This window comes from Triticum aestivum, chromosome 6A (genome assembly GCF_018294505.1).
Source record: "Triticum aestivum cultivar Chinese Spring chromosome 6A, IWGSC CS RefSeq v2.1, whole genome shotgun sequence".
NCBI classification, from domain to species: domain Eukaryota; kingdom Viridiplantae; phylum Streptophyta; class Magnoliopsida; order Poales; family Poaceae; genus Triticum; species Triticum aestivum.
In genome coordinates this window covers 375,394,235-375,419,284 of record NC_057809.1, presented here as the reverse complement: position 1 = coordinate 375,419,284, position 25,050 = coordinate 375,394,235, and positions in this window count along the sequence as shown.

Here is a 25,050-nt window from a genome sequence, read left to right as displayed (position 1 = left end):
TATCGCACAGGAGAGGGTTGGGACTGCTCACATCAGGCCTTGGCCCAGCTGGAGGAGAGGTTGGCCGGCCTTGGTGGTGCTAGGCTTGGAGGCGGTTGATTCCTGGATGGATCCACGCGACGAGAAGTCAACGCGGGCGCAATTGCGTCGTTCTCGCACGCGGAAGCAGGGAAGGCCGGCGAGGGACTTGGGCGCAAGTTCTTGGGGCTCCGGCAAGCTAAGAAGTCCGGCAACGACGGGGATGGTCGGGACCCGACGGATCCAGTGCGAAGGAGGTCGAGGAGGGCCGAGGCAAAGCGCTGGCATTCTCCTCTTCTCGAAACAGAGCAAGCAGAGGCCGGCGGAACAAGCTTCAGGCGCAGGGGAGGAGCAGGGGACGGGCCTGGCCGGAGAAGGACCGGCGGTGCGATGCTAGGAGACACGAGCTCCATGGCAGAGGAAACGATGACGTGTCTGCTCCCTTGCTCGAGATCGAGCGAGGACGAGGGAAGCAAAGGAGGATGCGGCCTGGACTTGCGGAGCAGGAGGGTCCTGCGGGAGGTGGTTGAGGGGAAGACGGCGCGCGTTCGAGGTGACTACAGGCTCCAGAGGGACTTGGCGGGGCGGCGGCTGCTGCGGTGATGTTCATGGCGGCTCCTGAAGAGAGAGAGGGATCAGAGAACGGAAGGGGAAGTGAGCCAGGGAGGAAGGGAAAAAGGGAGTGCGACGGGGCTGGCCTGGCGATGGCTCTGCAGCTGCTGCTCGCCGGTGGCTCGATGTCAAAAGCCGACGGGGACGAGGTGCTCGGGGAGCCCCTCGAGCGCGAGAGGAGGCTGGACTCTTGGGGTCGAGCTCCTCTCGAACGGAGTGAGGTTACTGCGATTGAATTGGGAGAGATTGGGAGGATGCTTGCTGGTTGGGTGGAGAGATTGGGAGGGATCCCGAGGGGAACCAGAAAGAGTGGCGGCGGCGATGGGACAAACCTCTTGGATCTTAGGGTTTGATCTGATTTCGGTAGGGGTTCGTCTATATATAGGGACAATACCATTAGTTTTGGACCCTCCGATCAAAATCAGATGGTCTCGGATAAATAGATTAGGGAGCCCAATTAAGAAAATTAAGATATTTTATAGACGTTTGGGGATGATCCGGACCCATCGGTAACGACAGCCCAATTTGGGTTCGGGGAAGTTTCGGACACGCACGCGAGGGGGCCTGAGAGAGGTCGACAAGACAAGCGGCCTAGGAGGGGCTAGTGGGCTGTGGAAAGAAGGCCTCGAGCTGAGAGGAGAGAAGAGAGAGAGGCCCGGCGACTGTTTCCGGAGACCGAAAATGTCCGATGTTTGACCGACTATAATGTCGCTATAGTTATCCGTTGGGGCGTCAAACGGACCCCAAATGTGATGAAACTTGGCAGACGGTCTACCTACAACACAACAATACCGCATGCCAACTTTCAACCCATTCTGAGAACATTTTCCGGCCACTTATAAAATAATATTTCGGAGGTGCCGCGGGCGCGTGCAAGTGTGTCTGGGCTCAGAATGAACAATGGAAAGAACGAGGAGACCGGGACGAATGCAAGTTTTGAAAACATGATGATGCAATGCACATGATGACATGACAAGATGCGGCAGGCAAGCAAATGACAAGGCAACAACAATGAAAAACAGGAAGACACCTGGCGCAACGGTCTCGGGGCGTCACAACACTCCACCACTATGAGAGGATCTCGTCCCGAGATCTAGAATGGCACTGGAGAGAAGCAGGAGAGGCAAGAGAAGAGGTAAAACTAAGTTGCTTCTTGGCAAAAGTGTGAAACCAAAGAACCTTGCGAGGTTGAACAAATTGAAAGAAAAGAATACAATGAAGATGAACGAAGTGGAAAAACACTCCGTTAGGAAAGAGGAACAAGGAACATCACGAGAACCCTTTAGGTTGAAAGACATGAGAAAAGGGTTGCAATGAATAAGAAGTACATGCAAGCACTCCGGTAGAAACGAGAAGTACAAGGAACGATAAGGATCAATTACGACACACTCCGGTTAACAAGATAGAGAAGGAATAAGAATGATATATTTTGGACAGCACTCCGACTGAAAAGTGAGGCAAAACTTGATAAGATGAGAGAACTTGAATGAAGGACACAACACTCCAGTTGAATGGGTAGATAAAGGAAAGAGCATGATCTTGGCAAAACGAGATGATAGGACAAAGAGAGCAACACCACCATACCTCCAGGAAAAAGAATGGAAGATAGATCATTGAAATACAAGAATGGAGAAGAAAATGCCAACTTCTGCCACAAATGAGCTTGAAAGGACATCCTTAGCAGAAGGGTTGAACGGAGTTATTGGAAAACCAACAACGAAAAGAGTAAGCTTGATGTGGGATTATAGAAAACATCTCGAAATCTTGAGGTGAAATTCTGCCACTAACGGAAAACAATGGGTTGGATTTATATGAACAAGGAGACGAGAAACTTATTCCACCAGGAGGATAAATGAATAACTTGGGTCATTTATAAGCACCATAATAGCAACAATCCTTAGGGAAGGCTTAAGGTGAAATATAACCCAAGATAACTCCAAAGAAGAGAAAGATTGGTCGAAAAGATGTCTTGAGCGAAGAGAAGATGATGGATTTAGATATGTCACTCTTGAAAACTTGTGAATCATGAAACACGAAGGGAAAATTATCAACAATGACATAACACCACCTCAAAAGATAAGATAGAACGAATAGGACTTTGGGATGCAAGATGAAGAATACTTGAAGTATAGCTTGACGGATCATAGCTTCGAGAGATATCTTGAAGAACGATTGAAGAGTGAAAATGATCCTTGGCGAACCACCATGTAGCCTCCATGAACAACTCCGGTAACAAAAGGATGATCGAACAAAAGGAAACAGAAGTTGAAAACACAAGGTGAAGCCTTGCGATGATTTAGATGGAGCTTCACGACGATATAATGCAAAAAAAAACTTGGAACTCCGGAAAAGAAAAGATGAAACAACTGAAATCAAGAATTTTGATGAACCCCCGGAATAAGGAATTAAACCACTTGGATAAAACAAGAATAAGAATTACGTTATGTGTATCCTTCACCAATTAAATTTATGACCCACGTTGGATTTGGCATGCTACTTATTCTCGTGGAAATGATTAAGATAGATATAGTGTCAAACTTAAGACGGTCTTCAACGTTCCACCGGTAGGATTGAAAACAATGAATACATTGATATGATAAATGAAGGAAGATGAATCTTGAACGAACCACCATAAGAATTGAAAATGAATGAAGATACTTGAGTGAATTAAGATGCGAGAGAACGAAGAGATCACGAATTGATTAGAGAACACTTGCATGATGCACCGGTAAGATTTGAGGAACAATAGTTGAAAGCTGAGAATGAATAACTCTGAGATGATGAGATCCAAAGAAACAAACTAAAAAGACTCCTGAATTGCTCCGGATGGTTGAAAAGAATTCTCACAATGGAAAACAATTATGAGAGGATGGCATCACGCTTGAACTAAGAATCTTCACGAGAACAGATATGATTGAAGAGAAACTCTTCCTCGGTCTTCAAAATCTGAGGATGACGATGGAAACACCATCAAGAATTGTTTAGACACTCCGGGAGAATCAAAAGCAAAGAGGTTGAGCCAACGATGAAAGAATTTTGAAAGATCTTGGAGAAAGACATTTGACTGATGATAACTCATTCTTACGTCAAACTTCGAAAAGAAATTTCAGGATAGCTCCCGAAAAATAAGAAGAGTGAGGTAAGATCCTGGGAAAAGACCTGTGGGTTAGGGCCCACTCAAAAGAAACACCATTGAAATGATTACTTGAAAGATATTGCACCGGTTGATTTAAATGGCTTGAATAAGGTGACAACCACGAAATAACTAGAATGGAATTAGGAATGTAAACACGAATCTTTGAGAAATTTTCAGCAGTCTGGAACAATTGAATAGCAAGCGGGGAATGATTAAGAGGTGCACCGGCATGAGAAAGCATTTGAAACAAGGAAAGGGAATATGATCAACACTGAAAACTTGAATTGAATCCACCGGAGAAGAAAGAGAATGAATAATGATGAACTTGAAGCTTCCTCATCAACTGCATGATAAATCACCGGATCAAAACTTGAAAGAAAAAGATGAAGAGGCTTCACAACAATAAAAGGATACTTGATTAAGAACTACGAGTCTTCGAAGAAAAAGGGTGGGTGGACAGGAAAACAAAGGAAACTTGGGACGGATGAAACAAACAACGTTGAGAGGACTTGAGTTGATCTTGCGGATGTTGACAAAGATTGGATCCACTTGAAGAGAAGCACACCGTTTGAAAAAGAATTAACATGACAATCTCGATGATCCAGAAGGATTAGCATCCACATAGATATATGAGAACACCTCTTAGGAAAGGTATGGAATCAACACTTGACATTGAAGCAACTCGAATACCACAACTGAAAACAAATCAAAGGATTGGCTTGCAGAATAATCTGGAACAAACATATGATAGAGATTTCGTCCGAAGTTTTCGTGGTGGGGCCCACACGGGCTCGATCGTACAGCACCATCATGTACAAGGCAGTGCACATGACATACGAAGCGTCCCCGAGTCAGCATAGCCAAGGACTCTTTAAGACACAACGAGACCACTGTAAGACCAACCGTGGATAGGCGGACCACTAGACGTCGAACCCCAATTTCATATCATACATCTGTCAGAAAGATATCCTAGGAGCTACTTGAATTCCCACTTATAAAGTCCCGAAACTTTTCGGTTACGCAATCAGGTGTTGGGGATACATGGGAAGCATAATATCTCACCCAAAACTAGCAAATCCTACATCCAGCTATATCCATCCTTCAACACATAACCAAGAAACCTTCGAAAATTGTTTACCTCAACCTTCGAAAAGCATCCGTTATACGAGTTATGGCAATACTCCCGAACTCCTGCCCCAGTACTGGGTGGCGTCGAGGTTATCTCACCAACAACTGCATAAAAGAGATTTTTGATGTCGGCGAACTCAGGTATTCCAGAACTTCAACGATAAAATTGTGACGACAACATCTCGGAGCTCAACTCCCCGGGACACTGCCACAACCCCTAAATGCCAGGAGGCACCAAAACAATGTTCTCGTCACAAAACCATCAGAACAATTCCAAGATACCCGGGTGATCCAATTTTTTTTAGTGAAATTTGAGAAGAGAAGAGTCAAAACTCTACGTCAGGAAGCCTCACCAGAGCGATGAAGGGACTAAGGAGTAAAAAGAATCCTACTCTCCGATATATATAATCCTATAAGACTCAAAACTTTTTTTCTAGACTCAACAATGTCAGTGATTCGATCAAGCAGGGGGCTCCTAAGTCGGGGAAGGCTCTGATTACCAACTTGTAACACCCATGATGCGGCTATATCTCCCACGTGTTGGAGCATGACTTAGAGGCATAAGCGCATAGTAGGCATGTTGCAAGAGGGGTAATCTTTACACATCCCATGTACTGAATAAGATAGAGATACAGAGTTGGCTTACAATCGCCACTTCACACAATACATAAATATAGCATTACATCATCCAGATACAATCAAGGTCCGACTATGGAACCAAAATAAATACAACCCCAAATGCATAAGATCCCCGATTGCCCCGACTAGGCTCCACTACCGATCAACTGGAAACGAAACAACACAACGAACAAGATCTTCATCAACCTCAACCTTGATCTGGGTTGCGTCACCTGCACTGGTACCATCGGCACCTGCAACTGGTTTTGGAAGTAATCTGTGAGTCACGGGGACTCAGCAATCTCACACCCTCTCGATCAAAACTATTTAAGCTTATGGGTAGGATAAGGTATGAGGTGGAGCTGCAGCAAGCACTAGCATATATGGTGGCTAACTTACGCAAATGAGAGCGAGAAGAGAAGGCAAAGCACGGTCGTGAACTATAAGTGATCAAGAAGTGATCCTGAAACTACTTACGTTCAAGCAGAACTCCAGCACCGTGTTCACTTCCCGGACCCCGCCGAGAAGAGACCAACACGGCTACATACGCGGTTGATGCATTTTAATTAAAGTTAAGTGTCAAGTTCTCTACAATCGGACATTAACAAATTCCCATCTACCCATAACCGCAGGCATGGCTTTCGGAAGTTCAAAACCCTGCAGGGATGTCCCAACTTAGCCCATCACAAGCTCTCACGGTCAACGAAGGATATTCCTTCTCCCAGGAAGACCCGATCAGACTCGGAATCCCGGTTACAAGACATTTCGACAATGGTAAAACAAGACCAGCAAGACCACCCGCTGTGCCGACAAATCCTGATAGGAGCTGCACATATCTCGTTCTCAGGGCACACCGGATAAGCTAAGCGTAAAGGAGCCGACGTAACCCAAGTTGTCAAGGGATGACCCTGCACGGTGCTCTAGTTTCGAGCAACACTCAGAGGAGCACTAGCCCGGGGATTTAAAATAAAGATGACCCTTGAGTCTGCAGAACCCAAGGGAAAAAGCTTAGGTGGCAAATGGTAAAACCAAGGTTGGGCCTTGCTGGAGGAGTTTTATTCAAGGCGAACTATCAAGGGGTTCCCATTATAACCCAACCATGTAAGGAACGCAAAATCAAGGAACATAACACTGGTATGACGGAAACTAGGGCGGCAAGAGTGGAACAAAATACCAGGCATAAGGCCAAGCCTTCCACCCTTTACCAAGTATATAGGTGCATTAATTAAATAAGAGATATTGTGATATCCCAACAATAAACCTGTTCCAACAAGGAACACACTCCAATCTTCACCTGCAACTAACAACGCTATAAGAGGGGCTGAGCAAAGCGATAACATAGCCAAACAACTGTTTGCTAGGACAAGGTGGGTTAGAGGTTTGACATGGCAATAATGGGAGGCATGATATAGCAAGTGGTAGGTATCGCGGCATAGGCATAGGAATAGAGCGAGCAACTAGAAAGCAAAGATAGAAGTGATTTCGAGGGTGAGGGAGTCCTGGATTAGGGGCTCTCCGTATAGCCGGACTATCTCCATTGGACGGACTATTAGACTATGAAGATACAAGATTGAAGACTTCGTCTCATGTCCGGATGGGACTCTACTTGGCATGGAAGGCAAGCTAGGCAATACGAATATGGATATCTCCTCCTTTGTAACCGACCTTGTGTAACCCTAACCCTGTTCGATGTCTATATAAACTGAAGGGTTTTAGTCCGTAGGACAACAACCATAACATACAATCATACCATAGGCTAGCTTCTAGGGTTTAGCCTATCTGATCTCGTGGTAGATCTATTCTTCTACTACCCATATCATCAATATTAATCACGCAGGACATAGGGTTTTACCTCCATCAAGAGGGCCCGAACCTGGGTAAAACATCGTGTCCCCTGCCTCATGTTACCATCCGGCCTAGACGCATAGTTCGGGACCCCCTACCCGAGATCCGCTGGTTTTGACACCGACATTGGTGCTTTCATTGAGAGTTCCTCTGTGTCGTCGCCTTTAGGGTTGATGGCTCCTACTATCATCGATAGCGATGCGGTCCAGGGTGAGACTTTTCTCCCTGGACAGATCTTCGTATTCGGCGGCTTTGCACTGCGGGCTAACTCGTTTGTCCATCTGGAGCAGATTGAAAGCTACGCCCCTGGCCATCAGGTCAGATTTGGAAGTTTGAACTACACGACCGACATCCGCGGAGACTTGATCTTCGATGGATTCGAGCCACAGCCGGGCGCGCCGCACTATCGCGATGGGTATGACCTAGCTCCGCGCCCGCATCAGCTCCAACCCTTAGCTCGGAGCCAACTATGCCAATCGAGGACGGGTGGTTAGACACCGCCTCAGGGGCTGCAGTCTCAACGGCGATCGAGCCAAACACCAGCATAATCCATGTGCTGGACTCTTTTTCTGACTCCGAACCATCCGCGCCCCTGCCAATCGAATCCGATTGGGCGCCGGTCATGGAATTCACCACCGCGGATATCTTTCAGCACTCGCCCTTCGGCGACATTCTGAATTCACTAAGGTCTCTCTCTTTGTCAGGAGAGCCCTGGCCGGATTATGGCCAACAGGATTGGGATGCGGACGACGAAGAAATTCGACGCCCACCCACCACCCACTTCGTAGCCACTGTCGATGATTTAACCGACATGCGCGACTTCGACTCCGAAGACATCGATGATATGGACGATGATGTAGGAGACGAACATGAACCAACACCTATAGGGCACTGGAAAGCCACCTCGTCATATGACATATACATGGTGGATACACCCAAAGAAGGCAATGGCGATGGGATAGCGGTGGACGACTCCTCCAAGAGGGAACCCAAACGCCGACGTCAGCAGCGCCGCTCTAAGTCCCGCCAAAGCAAAAGTGGTGATACTGGCACAGGAGATAATAACACTCCGGATAGTGCCGAAGAAAACAACAAACCCCTCCAGCAAGATTTAGAGCAGGAGGATGGAGGAGCCAGCTCTCCTGCGAGAGCGGCAGACGAAGAGGAGGATGACAATCACATGCCCCCCTCCGAAGACGAGGCAAGCCTCAGCGACGATGAATTCACCGTACCAGAGGATCCCGTCGAACAAGAGCGCTTCAAGCGCTGGCTTATGGCCATGGCAAATAGCCTGAAGAAAAAGCAGCAACAACTTCAAGCTGATCAAGATCTGCTAGCTGACAAATGGATTGAAGTCCTTGTGGCCGAGGAATATAAACTCGAGCGTCCCTCCAAGAGTTACCCAAGGCGCAGGTTACTACCCCGACTGGAGGAAGAAGCGTATGATACAGCTGATCGGCCACCTCGTGGCCGCGATAGAGAGGCATTCCAGCCAAAAGCTCAGCCTCCACCCCAACGCCATTCAAATAAAAAGGCATGGGGAGATACACCAGACCTGCGGGACATATTGGAGGACAAGGCAAAGCATTCAAGATCGATCTACGGATCATGAGGGCGCACCACTCCACGAGACGACAAACGTCACGCCGGATACAGTAAAAGAAAATCCGGCCGGGCCGAACACAGCGGGCAAGACCCATTCGAGCTGCGTCGCGATATAGCCCAATACAGAGGCGCCGCTCACCCCTTATGCTTCACAGACGAAGTAATGGAACATCAATTCCCAGAAGGTTTCAAACCTGTAAATATTGAATTATACGACGGCACAACAGATCCCGCAGTATGGATTGAGGATTTCCTCCTCCACATCCACATGGCCCGCGGTGATGACTTACACGCCATCAAATACCTCCCACTAAAGCTCAAACGACCAGCGCAGCATTGGCTTAACAGCTTGCCAGCAGACTCCATTAGCTGTTGGGAAGATCTGGAAGCCGCATTCCTCGACAACTTTCAGGGCACTTATGTGCAACCACCAGACGCCGATGACTTGAGCCACATAATTCAGCAGCCATAAGAGTCGGCCAGGCAATTCTGGACTCGGTTCCTTACAAAGAAAAATCAAATCGTTGACTGTCCGGATGCAGAGGCCTTAGCAGCTTTCAAGCAGAACATCCGAGACGAGTGGCTAGCCCGGCACCTTGGTCAGGAAAAGCCGAAATCTATGGCAGCTCTCACGACGCTGATGACCCGCTTTTGTGCGGGAGAAGACAGCTGGCTGGCTCGTAGTAATAACATATCAAAGAACCATGGTACCTCAGATACCAAGGATGGCAATAGCAGGTCACGTCGCAACAAGAATCAGCGCCGCATTAACAGCAAAAATACTGAGGATACGGCAGTCAATGCCGGATTCAAAGGCTCTAAACCCGGTCAGCGGAAAAAGCCATTCGAACAAAGTACGCCAGGTCCGTCCAGCTTGGACCGTATACTCGATCGCTCGTGTCAAATACACGGCACCCCAGACAAGCCAGCCAATCATACCAACAGGGATTGTTGGGTCTTCAAGCAGGCCGGCAAGTTAATTGCCGAAAACAAGGACAAGGGGCCGCATAGTGATGACGAGGAGGAGCCCCGGCAGCCGCACACTAGAGGACAGAAGAGGTTTCCCCCGCAAGTGCGGACGGTGAACATGATATACGCAACCCATATCCCCAAGAGGGAGCGGAAGCGTGCGCTCAGGGACGTATATGTGTTGGAGCCAGTCGCCCCAAAGTTCAACCCTTGGTCCTCCTGCCCGATCACCTTCGATCGCAGGGACCACCCCACTAGTACCCGTCATGGCGGATTTGCCGCACTGGTCCTAGACCCAATCATCAACGGATTTCACCTCACTCGAGTCCTTATGGACGGCGGCAGCAGCCTGAACCTGCTTTATTACGACACAGTGCGCAAAATGGGTATAGACCCCTCAAGGATCAAACCCACAAAAACGACATTTAAGGGTGTTATTCCAGGCGTAGAGGCCCATTGCACAGGCTCAATTACACTGGAAGTTGGTCTCCGGATCCCCGGATAACATCCGAAGCGAAGAGTTAATCTTCGATATAGTCCCGTTCCGCAGTGGTTATCACGCGTTGCCCGGGCGAACCGCATTGCTAGATTCAATGTGGTACCGCATTATGCATACCTTCAAGCTCAAGATGCTAGGACCTCACGGAGTTATTACAGTCAATGGAAACACAGAGCGCTCTCTCCGAACAGAGGAGCACACCGCGGCCCTCGCAGCAGAAGCGCAAAGCAGCCTCTCAAGGCAATCAACCAGTTCGGCGTTTCAAAGCCCGGACACCTCCAAATGCGCTCGGGGCAATCGGCAAATAGACCGCCTGGCGCGATCTGAGCTTGCGTAGCAATACGGCGGCCACCCCAATCCCAGCCCAACGGCGATATTCGTGCCGCGCGTACATAATTACGCATTAAAAATACCATGGGCACAGGTGGGGAGGGGGGCACAACTGCGGCACGCCCCAAAACGCGGCCTAAACGCACCAGGGGCTTCCCGTTAGGTTATTTTTTCTTTTTTCAGGACCTTAATCTCTGGAAACACTGTCCAGCAGCACTATTGGCGAACACATGATGCAACAACCAAGAAGGCAGACAGCTACGTTATACAACGGAATTCCCAGGTTGATCTCAGATTTCATATCATCCCTCAGCTCGCCCTTGGAAGGGACTTAGTCCTACTTTTTGCTTATCGCACTATCTATATCACTCTGCTTTAACGCAACTTTTTAAACAATGCATTACATTACGACCATTATACACACACACACACACACACACACATATATATATATGTGTTCATTAATGACGCCTTGCAACCGTACACTCTGGTACGGCCAATACACCAGGGGCTTACGTACCCCACAATGCGGTGTGAAAAGTCCGAACACTTTCACAAGTGCGGCACCCCGAACTTATAGCATTATATGCATCAGCTCCGAATCATGTCTTTGGTAAAATGTTGGGTTTGCCTGGCTCCTATGTTTTGGTACCTTACGTTTTGCTCTATCGGCTAAGGTAGCGCTAGGAGAACTACTGCGATTGTGCCCCGGTTCTGCCGGGCTGAGCACCTCAGTAGAGAAAGCTAAAACTGACTGTCATGATAAGGCGAGAGACTGGTCGCTGTTCGGCGAGGTTTTTCGAGTCCCTAAAGACTTATGCCGCTTAGGGCGAGGGGCCGGCCCTGTCCGGCTTACAGGCGTGTATCGCGCCCCGAATTCGGCCTTCCGAATACCAGGGGCTTCACCGAAATTTAAAATTATAGAATTCTATGGCTAAGTGAGAGCGATAAAGCACTATTAGTCCGGTTGCCTTGTTCGTTGTGCTGAGCACCTCCCTCGAAGGACCCAAATATGGGAACAAGAGTGCTCAGGTTTATCCTGAACACCCCAGCACTCGTGGCATGGGGGCAGAAGCCGAGGACTAGCCATCTCTCAGATTGGATAAATAGCCAAACAGAAGGTAATATTTTAAATTCAAACAAGCGTTGCATAGCGCATATGAAACAAGTTTTCATAATACAGGATAAACGAGCAAGTTTACTCAAATATTACATCTTTCAAGCACTCATCCGCGATGAGACGGGCACCCGGCAGAACACCCTCGTAGTACATCTCGGGGTAGCGGTGCTCCTTGCCCTCCGGCGGCCCCTCCTTGACCAGCTTCACAGCGTCTAGCTTGACCCATTGCAATTTCACACGGGCAAAAGCCCGGCGTGCACCTTCAATGCAGACGGATCGCTTGACGACCTCCAGCCGTGGGCAGACATCCACAAGCCGCCTCACCTGGCCGAAGAAGCTGTTCGGAAGGGCGTCGCCAGGCCACAGCCGGACTATAAAGCCCTTCATGGCCTGATCGGCTGCCTTATGTAGCTCGACCATCTGCTTCAACTGGTCACTCATCGGCACCGGATGTTCGGCCTCAGCATACTGAGACTAGAGCAGCTTCTCCGTCGAGCTTCTGTCCTCGGCCTGGTAAAATCATGCGGCATCGGACACACTGCGGGGCAAATCTGCGAATGCTCCTGAAGAGCTCCGGATCCGGGTAAGTAATCGGTAATTTACTTTTACATGCTTGCTTTGCATATAGAAAGCCTTACCCGCCGCTATCTTCTTCATCGCGTCGATCTCCTGGAGGGCCTTCTGGGCCTCGCCCTTGGCACTCTTCGCGTTCTCAAGGGCCGCGGCAAGCTCAAACTCTCGCGTCTTCGAGTCAAGCTCCAACACCTCGTGCTTTGTCACGAGAGCCTGGAGCTCTTGCTGCACCTCGCCCACCCGAGCCTCGTGCTTCTCTCGCTCGGTGCATTCCTGGGCCGCCTTCTCTTCGGCCTGGGATAGCGCTTGCTTCAGGGTCGCCACCTCGGTCGTGGCCCCTGACAAACATACAATGATCCTGTCATTTGGCAATCGCGTCCTTTTTCTCATATATACATATCTATAGACGGGGTATTACTCACCCTTGTTCTCCTCGAGCTGCCTCTTAGCAAGGCCGAGATCTTTCCGGGACCCCTTGAGGGCCTCCTTCAGTACGGCGACCTCCGCTGTTAGTGCGGTGGACGCCAGCAGCGAAGCCTACATATGCATATTGACATACTTATATTAGACTCCTGCGATATTATTTGATCCTCTGTTCGGCTTTTCTTTGTGAACACCGAACAAAGCATCAAGGGCTACTGTCTATGCGGTAATATTTCTACTACATTTTAAAACACTCACCTCAAAGCCTGTTAGAAGGCTGGCACAGGCTTCAGTCAATCCGCTCTTGGCGGACTGAACCTTATGGATCACCACACTCATGATAGTGCGGTGCTCCTCGTCGATGGAAGCGCTGCGAAGCGCTTCCAGCAGATTGTCCGGTGCCTCTGGATGGACAGAAGTCACCGGCACAGGCGTCTTTCCCCTCTTAGAAGGAGGCCACCTGCTCGAGCCCGGAACCGCTAGAGGGTCCGGTGCGGTGTTCGGCTAAGGGCTGAACTCGGAGCTCTCGAGGGCCCCGTCCCCGCGGCTCTCGGAGTCCGGAAGGTCGCCTTGAGGCGCCTCCAGGACTGTTTCCCCTCGACCCGGTGCCTCTTGATATAGCACCCCGACGTCGTCAGCAGGATAAGGGAAGGTGGCGGTCGGGACTGGATCGCTATCCATGTCCGACAAGCCCAGGGAGCCGTCCAATGATACATCGATGCTGGTTCGCGGTGGCCTGCATAATCATGTTTGGCGTTAGGGAAAGCAGTGAGACAAAGGAATGCTATGAGTTACTCTGGTATCCGAATACTTACGATCTCCCTGGGGGCTTGGCCCGGGGCAACCACTCGCCTTTGCCCTCGCGGCGGTGGTGGAACTGTCCTGAAGGAGAGTCCTCCCCTTCTTGGACCCTTCGGCCTCCGCAGTTGGGGCCGCCTTCCTTTTCTTGTGTCCCCCAGTCGGTGGGTGTCGGTGTCAAAACCGGCGGATCTCGGGTAGGGGGTCCCGAACTGTGCGTCTAGGCCGGATGGTAACAGGAGGCAGGGAACACTTTGTTTTACCGAGGTTCGGGCCCTCTCGATGGAGGTAATACCCTACTCCTGCTTGATTAATATTGATGATATGGGTAGTACAAGAGTAGATCTACCACGAGATCAAGGAGGCTAAACCCTAGAAGCTAGCCTATGGTATGATTGTTGTGTATGGAGTTGATTGCCTACGGACTACAACCCTCCGGTTTATATAGACACCGGATAGGGTTAGGGTTACATAAAGTCGGTTACAATGGTAGGAGATCTTGAATATCCGCATCGCCAAGCTTCCCTTCCATGCCAAGGAAAGTCCCATCCGGACACGGGACGAAGTCTTCAATCTTGTATCTTCATAGTCCAGGAGTCCAGCTGAAGGTATAGTCCGGCTACCCGAACACCCCCTAATCTAGGACTCCCTCAGTAGCCCCTGAACCAGGCTTCAATGACGACGAGTCCGGTGCGCAAATTGTCTTCGGAATTGCAAGGCGGGTTCCTCCTCCAAGTCCTTCATAGAAGATTGTAAACACCAAGAGTAGTGTCCGGTTCTGCAAAATAAGCTTCCACATATAGCCATAGAGAGAATAATATTAACACAAATCAAATCTGCTGACGTATTCTGTAGTGCACCATCACACTATAGCCAAGTTCTTTACTCGAATCATTTTTACTTTTCTACCTCAACATGTTTTGCGAGGTGGCTTCCTTGTCACGTCTTGTCAAAGTAGAGACCGTGTGCCCCCCTTTTACGGGATTCTCATCAATACGGACATGGGTAACCCAATCATGCCCGTTATCATGTTTTCTCGATTAAAGGCGAGTCCCAAATGGTTACGGGGAGGGCTCCTGGTATTCAACCTATTATAAAGAGACTAGGGCCTTACTCTTTTTTCCAATCTCAAACGAGTTCGCCCGTCGCCTCGAGTTCCAACACCCTAGGCTCCAGATTCCAGGCGCTTCGGACCTTTGACAATGTCCGGTTCTGACCTTCAAGGCCAGAGGAGGACGTGCTAAAGTTGAGAGAGGATAAGTTCTTGACCGCCGAAATTCTGCATAGGTTGCCTGCTCAAAAGCAGGCTATTCCTAGTCCCCAGCCCGGCGACAGCGTAGTGTTCATGTCGCACTTCCTTCAGGGGTTAGGCTTCCCGATGGATCCCTTTGTGAGGGGGCTGCTATTTTATTACGGGCTGGAATTTCATGACTTAGCTCGGAGTCCATCCTCCACATTTACTCATTCATCGTTGTGTGCGAAGCTTTCCTCCGTGTTACTCCTCACTTTGGATTATGGCTCAAGACTTTTGGATTGGAGCCGAAGATGATCGAGGGACGGCACGCAGAGTGCGGAGGCGCTATCATAAGTAAGAATGCTGATGCTCCATGGCCCGAGGGCTCCTTTCAAGAGGAGCTTAGCTTGTGGCAACGAGAATGGTTCTATATCACCGTTCCCAGGAGCGCCAAGTGGGCGGCGCCTCCTGCCTTTCGCTGGGGTCCCCCATCACGGCTAGCGTCATGGGTCAACAAAGGATTAGATTGGGGTTTGCCCAAAGACGTGCCCCTGTTACCGGGCCGAATTAAGGATCTCTTGGAAGGAGACCTCAGTTTGGTCAAGGTGATGCAGGTCATGCTGATTCGCCGAATATTACCCGGCAAACGTCGCCCCCTTCGCCTGTGGGAGTTTAATCCAGAGGGACCGCGAGCTCTCCAGAATTTTATTGGCGCAACGCCCGCGGAGATGTATAGAATGTTCTTCGGATCATAAGAGATGTGTCCGGATTTAACCAAGGACGCAGGCCTAAGCTGCAATCGCCCGGATACTCAAGTAAGCAACCCTGTGCCCGGACCTTCTATCCGTATAATTGTCATAAACTTGCCCCTAAAAGAGCCGTCCTTTTAAACAGGAGTGGATAGCGAAGGCAAAGCTGATCAGGTGTCCGGCTCCGCTTCCTGAAACCAAGCCGGATCCCGTGCTGGTCAGGATGCTGGAGATAATGCCTTTGGAGGGGGAGGACAAGGAAGCTATGGCCTCCTCGAAGGAGGCTGCTCCGAAGGGAGGAACCGACAATTCCTCTCCTAAGGGGAAGAAGAGAGCCGTCTTTGACGACCAGGAAACCATGGCCTCAAAGCGTTGGAGAAAATCCTCGTCCGAGGGTCCAACGCCGGGGAGTTCCTCGGCCGGACTACGCCCTCAAGGGGATCAGCCCTCCAGCGAGCCGTAAGTAGAGAGAGGTTTTCCTTTTGAGGGATGAGAGAAATCCTTGATTTATATCTGAGAAGATTAATCGAAATTTTACCTTGTAGCTTGGACCTCAGCCCTTCTCAGCAGAGCTCGTCTTCGGGGGATCTTCTTCCGGAGATGATGGAGAGCGGGACGCCTCCCCCTGCCGTGCCGCCTAGCAAGGCGGGCGACCCTGAGGTGTCGTCGCGGAGGGTTTCTCCAAATCCGGCAGGGGCGGAAGGTGGCTGTGTGGCCCCCCGAGGTTCTCCGCGTCCGGCCTTCGAAAGAGGCCATAGGACAAGTCCGACACCGTCTGGTGCTCGGCCGGAGGAGCTAAAGATTCTGCTGGGGCGAGCTTCTATCTCAGAGGAGCACCATGCATTGATGGGAACGGTGATTGAAAGGATTTCGTCCGCAGAAAGCGAATTGCATGAGGCCGTCAAAAGTTTACTGACGGGATTTGAGGTACGTTAGATAATGTACACTTTTGTCAGTTGCGCATAAGTAAGATGCGCCCTGTGTAGATAGTAGCCCCTGAGACTCTGCGCGTTGTCAAGAAATGACGGCACACAGAGGATCATAATCCCAGGTCTAAGATGTCGCCTTTGAATGTAGGTGGCGAGGTGTCCGGAATCAAGCCAAACTGATGATGTGGCCGAACTAAAGCGGCAACTGGACGTGGCAGATGCCAACATCGCGCTTGTCAACAAGCGGCTTGATGAGGCTCAAGGTATGTAATTCTTCGGGCAGCATCAGGTAAGAGGAGCTTCATGCCAGTGTCTTACAATGTGTGTGCTTGACGCAGATGGTACGGCCGCCATGGAGAATCTTAGGGCAGAACTTGCCCGAGCTAAGGAGCAAGCCAGAAAAAGCGATGCGGCTGCCGAGAAGGCCCTTGAAGGGCTGAGAGCCGGACAGGCTGCTCACTACCAAAGCAAAGAAGAGATAGCCGAGATGGCCGAGAAGTTAAAGAGCGCTGCAGACCATTGCAAACTTCTTGAGAAAGAAGACCGGGCGAGACAGACGGACTTAGAGAAGGCCGTTGCCGATGCCAAGGACGCTCGCTCTGTGATGAGAGCTGCGAAGGAGGAGCTGCGTCAGGCCGAACAGATTGCAGCTGGAAAGCCCTTTATGCTGCAGAGGAAGTTTTGTGATCCGAAGTTTGCTCCGTTGGACCGGATGTGGAGTGTGGAGGACACCTATCTGGACTTGGCAGCGAGTGCCGCTGATGCGACCGAACACTTTCGAGATCAGAAAGATCGCGAAGTGGAAAAGCTTTTCTGGTCGCAGTTTCACAATCCAGAGCGTCCACTGGCAGTGGATGATCATTTGGCTCAATGGGCTGAACTGAATAGGTTATCCGGACTCGCCATGAAGTACGTCATGGATCATCTGTGGCCGGGGAGATCGGAGCCAAAGAGTTATTTCAGCTTGGTGCAGCAATTCCTTGACGCGGTGCCGCATATTAATGCAATGAAGAGGTCATCATGCATAGAGGGCGCAAGGATGGCTCTTGCCCGTGTCAAGACATACTGGGCAGAGATGGAGACCAGCGTTGTTGCGTCCCGAGATTCGGACAAAAGCCGAGTACCTTCCAAGCACTATTTTCAGGAAGTCCTTGAAGGCGCTCGTGTAATAGAGACGCAGTGCTCGAAAGATGCTATGTTATGATAGCATATGTAATTGAAAAGTAGTATTTTGATAAACTGTAGTGGCCTTTTTTATACTTGTGCCTCCAAGTATTGGGAACCCCTCATGTGCGGCCGTTTTAAGATATATATATATATATATATATATATATATATAGAATCTGAAAGATGGCAGTCGTTGGCTTCAGCCCCCACGCACATAGTGCGGGGGTGCTCGCAGAAGACGCATTTTCACACTTAACCCAACGTCTTGGTCCTACAAAGGAGGTGATAGCGCAGAGGGCCAGGCAACCGGACTATAATGCTTTAACACTTTCACTTAGCCATAGGAGTTTGACAATGAGACTCTTTAGGTAGATCCTTGGTGGCGACTGCGCTCGTCCGAACTCGGGGCGCATATGTGCCTGACCGGGAAGCGGCCCTTCGTTAAAGCGGAGGAATCCGATAGATTCCGATAGGTCATCGAGTGGCTGACCAGTCTCACGCTACATCATGACAGTCAGTTTTTGGCTTTCTCTACTGAGGTGCTCGCCCGGCCGAACCAGGGGGCACAATCGCAGTAGTTCTCCTGGTGCTACCTTAGCCGATAGAGTGGAACGTAAGGTAGCCGAACTCAGGAGCTGGGCAACCCAACATTTGACCAAAGACATGATTCGGAGCTGATGCATATAGTGCCAAAACTCGCGACGCCGAACACTCCCTAAGGTGTTCGGTCTTTATGAGTGCGGGCAAAACAACACTCTTTATTAAAAAAGCCCCTAGTGTCCAGGTACGTGCAAAAATTCTGACGTGGCCACATGCCAAGACGCCAGCTTCCTCCTTGGTTATATCAGAAAGAAAACACCAGGGGATGTGTAGCAACAAGAGACAGTACAAAAGGTTTACGCAGGGTCTTAATCTAAAAAGAATCCTTTAGGACGGGTCCCTACTGCACGTCTGCGCCTGTGTCTCCGTTGTGCCGTATCCTGGACGGGTGCCACACGACGTTCATTTGTAAAAGAGAGGAACTCAGTTGAAAACGGGTCGTGCCGAATAAAGTTTAAAATAAACAAAGTATAAAGTAAGATATATTGAGCTTTATTGTCTCTTATTGTATATGCGTGGAGCCCCTGGTGCGGGGGTATATGGCTTCTAGGCCTGCATCAATGATGGTTTTGCACCGAACTCGTCTATCCGCGTTCGTGGTCTTGAATGACCTATTTCGAAGTTTTTTGGCCGGTAGAGGCCATTTTGCTGTGGGGCTGTCAAAGCAGCCGCACAGCCCTCTGCTTGGGGAGGCACACTTTAGTGCTTCCCCTTCAAAGAGATGATGCCTCGTGGACCGGGCATCTTAAGCGTAAGAGATGCATAATGCGGTATTGCGTTAAAGCGAGTCAAAGCTTTGCGTCCCAATAGTGCTTGATAGCGACTTGAAAACGGGACGATATGGAAGGTCAGCTTTTCGCGGCGAAGGTTATCGGCAGAGCCGAATGTGACTGTGAGCCGGAGAAAACCCGTACAATGGGTGTCCGGACCAGGTATTACCCCTTGAAAGGAGGTTTTGCTGCGATGGATTCTTGCTGGGTTTATCCCCATGTGCTGGATTGTATCCTGATATATCCGGTTTAGTCCACTGCCCCCGTCCATAAGGACATTTGAAAACTGGAGTCCTCCAATTATTGGATTGAGTATCAAGGCAGCCCAGCCTACATTGTTGATATTCCTAGAATAATCTAGCTGGTCGAAGATGATCGGTTTTGACAACCAGTGGCAGGACCCTTTGGGGATGGGCCATGTGGTGCATACCTTTACGGGCGCCACACGTTTTGTTATGTGAAGTGAGTTCACTGTTTTTACTTCTTGTGGGAAGTTCTTTTGTTTCCTGGTGCTCTGCTTTTGGGGTTCGTCCTCCTCTTCGCTTGTTCTGTCGAGCCCCTTGTGTTCGGCATTGAGTCTGCCGGATTGTTTGAAAACCCAACAGTCTCTGTAGGTATGGTTAGCAGGCTTCCCGGGAGTACTGTGTATCTGACATATCCTGTCCAGGATTTTATTTAGGTTGGATGGATCGTCCCTGTTATCCTGGGGGGGGCGATTTTTCCTGATTTCGTCATGAGCCTTTGAATCCGACATTTACTGTCATGCTCTTTGGATTTTTGTCCTTAGTCCAGCGACGGTCCTTGTTGCGTCGCGGTTTTCTGTTTCCATCCCAAGTTTCAGATGTACTTGGGTCGCTGGGGCTGCACCTTGCCAACCAGCTGTCCTCTCCTGCACAAAAGCGGGTCATGAGGCTTGTTAGTGCGGCCATTGTTCTTGGCTTTTCTTGGCCGAGGTGTCTAGCGAGCCATTCGTCTCGGACGTTATGCCTGAAAGCTGCTAAGGCTTCGGCGTCTGGACATTCGACTATCTGATTCTTTTTAGTGAGGAATCTATTCCAGAACTGTCGAGCTGATTCTCCGGGTTGTTGAGTTATGTGACTAAGATCGTCTGCATCCGGAGGGCGGACATAAGTCCCTTGAAAGTTTCTCGGAAAGCATCCTCGAGCTCTTCCCAGCTTCCAATTGTGTTCTCGGGAAGGCTTTTAAGCCAATGTCGGGCTGGCCCTTTAAGCTTAAGGGGTAGATATTTTATGGCGTGGAGATCATCTCCTCTAGCCATGTGTATGTGGAGGATATAATCCTCGATCCAGACTCCAGGGTCTGTTGTTCCATCATATGCCTCTATGTTTACGGGTTTGAATCCTTCTGGGAATTCATAGTTCAGGACCTCATCAGTGAAACATAGGGGGTGTGCGGCGCCCCTGTATTTGGGTGTGCCGGATTCTAATGATGGCTTCGTAGCGTTGCTTTATGGGCCCATAGATGGACCTGACTGGGCAATGATGCACATCCTTAAGTGGGTCGCATGCCGATTTAGGTGCGGCGCCGCTTGCCGCTTTATGGGGTCTTCTATCCGACCGTGTGGCTTTTTCATTTTTTGAATGCGAGGGCTCTAGGGCCTCTTCGTTGAATTCAGGCAGTAGCTTTCTTTTCGGATAGCTTTTAGTGTGGCAACTGTCGCCGTACTTATCTGTGGTATGGATTACTTTGCTCCATCTAATCCGGAGTGCGTCTTCCACTGTTTTTAGCTTCTGCTTCTGCTTCTTTAGGCTGCGTGCAGTTGCAACGAGCCTCTCATGGAGATTCTTCTGCTCCATAGGTTTATTCAGCGTGAGGTCGTCTGGAATGCCATTTTTGCCGGAGGAGGGATGTTTGGTTTCTCTATCCGTGTTTCCTTGTTTGGACGGTTGCTCTAAGGCCTGCTCGTCATCTACCGGCTCGTCCTGCTCTATGGCTGGGTTTTTGTCGAGGCGGGGCTTGGGTCGGCGTTTACGCCGATGCTTTGATTGCTTTTCGGGGGGTCGGTCTCCCGTCCCATCCCCTTTTTCCTCGTTGTCACTTCCTTTAGGGCTATCCACCATGCATACATCGTGAGATGAGGTGGTTGTCCAGTGCCCTATGGGCGTTGGTTCGTTGGTATCTCCTGCATCATCATCCATGCTGTCGATGTCTCCGGAGTCGAAGTTGAGCACGTCGTTTAAATTGTCGACAGTGGCTACCAAGTGGGTGGTGGGTGGGCTTTGAATTTCTTCATCGTCCGTATCCCACCTTCACTGACCGTAGTCCGTCCAGGGCTCTCTAAATAAAGAGAGAGACTTAAGAGAGTTCAGGATATCCCACAAGGCGAGTGCTGAAAGATGTCTGCGGCGGTGAACTCCATTATCGGCGCCCAATCGGATTCGATTGGCAGGGGCGCGGGGGGTTCGGAGTCCGGGGAGGAGTCCGGATCCTCGGAGTCACGGGTCGTGCAGAGTGCAGGGCTAGCGTTCGGCTCGATCACTTTCGGGATCGCAGCCCCCGAGGTGACGTCCAACCGCTCATCCTCAATTGGCGCAATAGGCTCCACATTAGGGGTCGGAACCGATGCGTGTGCGGCCTCCAGGACACTGTCCGGGGGCAGAGCTATATCATGCCCATCGAGACAGTGTGGTGCGCTTGGCTATGGCTCGGATCCGTCGAAGATCAAGTCCCCGTGGATGTCAGCCATGTAGTTTAGGCTACCAAACCTGACCTGATGGCTAGGGGCGTAGCTTTCGATCTACTCCAGGTGCCCGAGCGAATTGGCCCACAGAGCGAAGCCGCCGAAGACGAAGATCGGTCCGGGGAGAAAAGTCTCACCCTGGACCGTGTCGTTGTTGATGATCAAAGGAGCCATCGGGCCTAAAGGCGACGACACAGAGGAACCCTCAATGAAAGCACCAATGTCGGTGTCAAAACCGGCGGATCTCGGGTAGGGGGTCCCGAACTGTGCGTCTAGGCCGGATGGTAACAGGAGGCAGGGAACACTTTGTTTTACCCAGGTTCGGGCCCTCTTGATGGAGGTAATACCCTACTCCTGCTTGATTAATATTGATGATATGGGTAGTACAAGAGTAGATCTACCATGAGATCAAGGAGGCTAAACCCTAGAAGCTAGCCTATGGTATGATTGTTGTGTATGGAGTTGATTGCCTACGGATTACAACCCTCTGGTTTATATAGACACCGGATAGGGTTAGGGTTACATAAAGTCGGTTACAATGGTAGGAGATCTTGAATATACGCATCGCCAAGCTTCCCTTCCACGCCAAGGAAAGTCCCATACAGACACGGGACGAAGTCTTCAATCTTGTATCTTCATAGTCCAGGAGTCCGGCTGAAGGTATAGTCTGGCTACCCGAACACCCCCTAATCCAGGACTCCCTCAGTGGGGGAGCATCTTCTTCTTCTTCTTCCTCGTCTTCGGGGGAAGAGTGCGCCACAGAGTCATCGGACGGTGAGTCCGACGACGCCTGGCGTCGGGAACTCTTTCGGGTTCCCTTGGCCTTCTTGGTCTTCTCTGGCACCTTATAAGGGGCCGAAGTCAGCATCTTTGCCAGAAGGGCGTCTGCGGGGCCTTCAGGCAAAGGATCCAGACAGTCGATCTGTCCGGCCATCTTCTGCCAGTCCTTTCAAAGGTACGGGAGTTTAGATCCCGCATAGAGTCAATCTATATAAAAAAATATGTATCCTGTGAAAGGTAAAACAGCTTACCACACTGACTTGGCGCTTCGCGCTGAATCCGCGATCCTCAGTAATAGGGGGGACCTCGGCACTTTTGAATAGCACCCTCCAGGCGTCTTCATGAGTTATGTCGAAGAGCCTGTTCAGAGTTCGGTGCTCCGCCGGATTGAACTCCCACAAGTTGAACTCCCGTTGTTGGCACGGGAGTATCCGATAGATGAGCATAACTTGGACTATGTTGACAAGCTTGAGCTTCTTGTCCACCATGTTTTGAATACATGTTTGGAGTCCGGTCAGCTCTTTCGAACTACCCCAGGACAGGCCCTTCTCTTTCCAGGAGGTGAGCCGTGTGGGGATGCCAGATCAGAACTCGGGGGCCGCTGCCCATGCAGGGTCGCAGGGCTCGGTGATATAGAACCACCCCGATTGCCACCCCTTTATGGTTTCCACAAAGGAGCCCTTGAGCCATGTTATGTTGGGCATCTTGACCACCATGGCGCCTCCGCACTCTGCCTGGCGACCGCCCACCACCTTCGGCTTGACATTGAAGGTCTTTAGCCATAAGTCGAAGTGGGGCTTGATGCAGAGGAAGGCCTCGCACACAACGATAAACGCCGAGATGTTGAGGATGAAGTTCGGGGCCAGATCGTGGAAATCTAGGCCATAATAAAACATGAGCCCCCGGACGAAGGGATGGAGAGGGAACCCCTCATCTGGGGCCTGGGGGTGGTGATGAGCTGCCCCTCATCTGGGAGCCGGTGCGCGATGTCGTCGGGCAGGTATCCGTCTCTCCTCAGTTTCTTGATGTCTCCCTCCATGACGGAGGATACCATCCACCTGCCTCCCGCTCCGGACATGATTGGAGAAGGTCGAGGTGGGAAGTGCGGACTTGGGCGCTAGAGCTCGAGTGTGCGAAAATGGATGGGTAGGGGAGGAAGAAGGCGTGCATAGAAAGGTGAATCCTTATCCCTTTATATGGGCGGACGAAACTAAGCGTCCCCACTTGCCTAGTAAAACTCACTTATCCCCCAAGCGCCGCAATTGATGGTGCGGTTGGGTTACCCATGCCTGTATTGATGAGAATCCCGTAATAAGGGGATACGATCTCTGCTTTGACAAGACATGTCGAAAAACTGCCTCGCGTTATGCGCGGGGCTGGTTAAAATAAACGGTCCGAATAATCACCAGGCCACTATCCTCTATGGTGGAATGTGGAACTTATTTTGCAGGGTCGGACACTATCCTCGTATTCAAATTCTTCTGCGGTGTATTCGGAAAAGGAACCCACCTTGCAATGCCGAAGACAATACTGCGTGCCGGACTCATCGTCATTGAAGCCTGGTTCATGGGCTACTGAGGGAGTCCTGGATTAGGGGGTCTCCGGACAGCCGGACTATCTCCATTGGCCATACTGTTAGACTATGAAGATACAAGATTGAAGACTTCATCTCGTGTCCGGATGGGACTCTACTTGGCGTGGAAGGCAAGCTAGGCAATATGAATATGGATATCTCCTCCTTTGTAACCAACCTTGTGTAACCCTAACCCTCTTCGGCGTCTATATAAACCGAAGGGTTTTAGTCCGTAGGACAACAACCATAACATACAATCATACCATAGGCTAGCTTCTAGGGTTTAGCATCTCTGATCTCGTGGTAGATCTACTCTTGTACTACCCATATCATCAATATTAATCAAGCAGGACGTAGGGTTTTACCTCCATCAAGAGGGCCCGAACCTGGGTAAAACATCGTGTCCCCCGCCTCCTATTACCATCCGGCCTAGACGCACAGTTCGGGATCCCCTACCCGAGATCCGCCGGTTTTGACACCGACAGAGGGTATGGTCATCTTGCCGAGATCCCGCAAGGAAGAAGAACGAGTCCATGAATAAGACAAATGGACGTATTCCAACGAATCCTCACAAACGCGACGTTAACGGAACCAACCAGAAGAAGCACACTGGAAAGAAGCAAACAACATAGTAAACAAACATCACATAAACATGGCATGATGCACAACCAAGTATGATGCATGTCCGGTTTAATGATACATGGCATGGCAAAGTGCACAAACAAAACTACAAATTAAGTGGAGCTTAATATGCAATGGGTTGCATATTGATGGAACACCACATAAATTAATTTAGTTCAATCCCGTTTGTGAACTCAATAATATTATATGTTGTTTAACATGGCAAGAGGTGAAGCATAAAAAACTACCTAT